At 36.6% G+C, this 4301-nt stretch overlaps 1 long non-coding RNA gene across 1 annotated transcript; it reads right to left on the bottom strand.

Annotated features, from left to right (window-relative positions):
• Window positions 1-3217, bottom strand: LOC139190503 (uncharacterized). Its single transcript, XR_011574767.1, has 2 exons — window positions 2914-3217; window positions 1-544 (listed from the first exon to the last, which is right to left on the bottom strand). It is a non-coding gene; the product is annotated as an uncharacterized lncRNA (long non-coding RNA).
• Between the last annotated feature and the right edge of the window lie 1084 nt (window positions 3218-4301).

The following is a 4301-nucleotide window of genomic DNA, read 5'->3' as shown; positions in this document are numbered from 1 at the left end:
TAAACCAAGAAAAAGTATTTAATTATAGAATATATGAAAATGTACGTTTGTCCGAACAAAAAAATAAAAAAACACAAAGATCTTCTAGGATTAATACATCATGCTACTAGGTATCGTCTGGGCGAAGTGGCTGAGAAGTCGAAGGTGAAGCAAGATTAGGTGCTGGCATCATCGGAATTTGGAGGCCGGACATTGCTAAGGCCTGAACAATCATATTCATCCTCTCGTCCTACGCCTTAATGTGGTCGCCCTGGGCCTCAAGCTGACCTCTTCGGGTTGTCACTTCCTCCTTCAAGGAATTGACCTCTGCTGTGGACAATTTGGAAGAAGAGGCACCCGTCTCACGAACCCCCGCCTTCCCCATACATCGAACAAACTTACCATGACGACGACCGAACTTCTGATCGAGGACCTCAGTCATGATCTGAACATCTGCATCCTTGGGTAAAATGACGTCCTCGATCGGAGTCTCTGGGGGAAGCTCCAAGGTCTCCTCTAAGTAGGCACTGATCTCAGGGGATATGTCCTTAATTTCAAAAACGACCTACAAATATGAAAAACAATAAAATAATATTAAGAAATTTTCACGCCCCGCCCCCGAAATACTTATTTTCGGAAAATTAGTGTCGGTGAAAGGCCTAACAAAAATCTTGTTTAGTGGACTACCATTATTTCCAATTCTACTTTAGTATCCTAATTCTTCTCATTAAATTCATGGCTAACCTTTAATGTTCAAACCATAAGGTTAACACTCAAATTATTTATCAAATTCCTTTCCTTAGCACAATTTCTCAACAAAGGATTTAACTCGACTATTTAAGAAACTAAGTCAAGGGATGACATACATCCAATGTCTGCTATGCAGCTAGAAGCAAGATTAGCTTCAGAATGATCTAATATTGCATCCAACTCTTAGCCATGTGTAGAGCCCTTTAGTACAAACAGTATACTAAAATGAAGAAATAATATGTTCTAAAACTTCATTAAAAATTTCCTGCTGACACTTTAATATTCAATTTGGCAAAACTAACCACCATTTTTTGTTTTGGAAACGGACTCAAAACTAACAATCGACACAAACGAAAGAGGACCATAACACCATTACTTAAACGAAATATCCACGAAACTCAAAAGACCAACAACGACTCACGACTCCAGAATGCAGAAGCTTACCTGCTCGAGGGCAAGGTGTATGTAAATCATTCACTACATCTGTCGATTAAAAAACACATGCACACCCTTGAAGCATAACACCACTAGAAGCCAATCAAATCATTGATCCAAATTAATAGGCACTGCACATATGTGATATTCCAAGGCGAGTGCATGCAAAGGACAGCCAACAACAAAATATATACCTCTGCCACGACAACAGGGCTATCTAGCTTAATTATTCCAAGGCATACGTACTCACCTAAACAATGTACTAGAGACGGCATGCATGCTCACCTAAACACTATCATAAATCATTAAGCAAGGACGTAGACCAAAACTAAAAACCCATAAATATGCATCAAATAAGATAGTAATCCTTCCACCTAACCAACATAATCATTATTTTAACAATGGTTCACGGAATTATTTTTCAATTTTCTTCCCAGGAAGCATTCAGACAACAAAGAACAATGCCGCAAATCACTGAAACTAACCAAAACTAAAGGACCACACCTGCTCCCAATTATGAACAGAAGAAGAGTGCAAAATACATGACAAAATTATTCACCACAACAACACTCGGCTATCAGGTGCAATGGGACCTTTGTTTTTATAGGGGAATTTGACTGCTTTTGGGATTCTTTTTCTTAATTGATCACCTTTACATCTCTTGGTTGTAGAATTTGTCATCATAAATATTGTACCATCAAAGCAAAAATATTGTACCATACCCCACCACTATAGCAATGAAAAATCATAAAAGGTTCCAACAAGGAAGCAGCACGGAAACTTCTCTTTTAACAATAAAACCCTATATTTCTTTTAAAAAAACAGAACATAAAATGCTTTCCTTGTTTTCCAATTCTGGTATGTGAATGGGTCCATGGTCGATGAATGGAATGACATAAAAGCAACTACAGATCTTGAAAGCTTTTGGTCAGTATAAAGTTTTAAGAAAATGAAATCACTACCTAATTGCCATATTCTCCAAAGCCACAAAAATAGACAGACCATTTAGTTCATTAGCTATAGAGAGAGAGAGGTAAGTGTTGGTGTGGACGGGGAATGGTGGGCTCTTGAGGAGGACAAATGGGATACCAAACAACTCTAGGCACGCAGCATTTTAGCAACCAGATATCAAACTTGCTGATCAAATTTTTCTTCATTGCCCGGTAGCTTTGGGTTCATGGCTGAAGTTGGTTAGGGAGATGGGCATAAGCTGGGTAATTCCTAGGGACTGTTACTCTTTTCGTGAGGACTGGTTTAGTGGAGCTTTGAGATGGCCTCCGTTTTTCATCAGCCATTTGGGTTTCTGTTTCCTCAGAGTTCAAAGGAATCTCTTTTTCCTTAACATGGCTAGATTGGAAAGCTGCTATCTCCTAGTTCGTTAGTAGTTTTTAGTGTTTTGGTGTTGCTTCCTTTTCTGTTTTGTTTCTGGTTCTTTCTTGTTTAATATAACTGTTTCTTCATCACAAGTAAAAAATAAAAAATCTTATATCAACCAGAGAAAAGAGTTATACTTAATAATATTGAACCAAGTTATATGAGATATTAGAATACCCAGAAAACACACATACAACAATACGCATATAAATTATGGCATTCAGAGGAGTCAAGAACACACATGTTGTCAGTATATGAGATTGTTCCGATGAAAGTATCACTCTTCTGTTTTACATATGAAACACAAATACATAAATGGGTAAGACGAAGGCCATGGCAGCATTATTAAAAAGCAAAGGAAGAACATGAACTCACCTTGGTTTGAGAGCTTGAAAGATATAATCAGAGCATTTAGCGGTAGCTTGTGCGACAACTTGTATGACCCTGTACCAACAAAAACAAATAAATTTGTGACAAAAGGGTTCAAGGAGGGTTCCAGATTGGGGTTTGCGTGGAAAGAAAGAGGGAAAGAAAGAGAGGGAGATTTGGGGTGTACAGGGAATTGAGGGTTCCAGATTGGGTTCGAAAGAAGGGGAAAGAAGGAGGGTTCAAGGAGGGAGGGTTCCAGATTTATCACAACTCGGAAATAAAGAGGGAAAGAAAGAGCGAGGGTTCAGGTTTGGAGTTCACAGGAAAGAAAGAGGGAAGGTTCAATATTTTGTCCAAAGTTGGAAAATTGAAAAAGGCGCCTATTTTTCACGCCAAATTTATTAGAACTCGCGCGACGTAGGTTTAGAAGTAGACGTCGCGCAAAGTGGTTTTGCGCGACTATCACATCAAGCCGTCGCGCAAAGTAATTTTTTCAAAAAAAAATTATTATAAAAATTATTGAAAATGTGATTTTCCTCCTTTCAAATTCATTTTTTTATATATAAACCCCATTTTGATGATTTTTTACAGCTACACTCCTTGACCCTATATGAATATAATGAATGAATTCGATCTTCAATTTAAAATATTTACACAAGTGGATACCACAAAATCTTATGTTATACTTAATGAAAGTATAAATAAACTCTAAGTGTTAGTCACTATTGTTTTGATGGGATACGAATTCTCCGAAACTAATTTCAACGATCCCAACCGTCAAACTTGTTTGAATATGCTTCGAGATCACATCAGCAAAAAATCACAAAAAACAAACATTCAGAGATCAAGTAATGGGACAAAGTTTTTCGACGGTTATAAACGAAAAATCACAATTTAACGGTTATTTTAACTCCGATTTTGATGATTTTTTACAGCTACACTCCTTGACCCTATATGAATACAATGAATGAATTCGATCGTCAATTTAAAATATTTACACAAGTGGATACCACAAAATCTTATGTTATACTTAATGAAAGTATAAATAAACTCTAAGTGTTAGTCACTATTGTTTTGATGGGATACGAATTCTCCGAAACTAATTTCAACAATCCCAACCGTCAAACTTGTTTGAATATGCTTCGAGATCACATCAGCAAAAAATCACAAAAAACAAACATTCAGAGATCAAGTAATGGGACAAAGTTTTTCGACGGTTATAAACGAAAAATCACAATTTAACGGTTATTTTAACTCCGATTTTGATGATTTTTTACAGCTACACTCCTTGACCCTATATGAATACAATGAATGAATTCGATCGTCAATTTAAAATATTTACATAAGTGGATACCACAAAATCTTATGTTATACTTAATGAAAGTATAAATAAA

The sequence above is a fragment of the Malus domestica genome, chromosome 13, assembly GCF_042453785.1.
Source record: "Malus domestica chromosome 13, GDT2T_hap1".
NCBI lineage: Eukaryota > Viridiplantae > Streptophyta > Magnoliopsida > Rosales > Rosaceae > Malus > Malus domestica.
The sequence above is the reverse complement of the archived record's forward strand: the minus strand, read 5'-3'. Positions and strand labels throughout refer to the sequence as shown.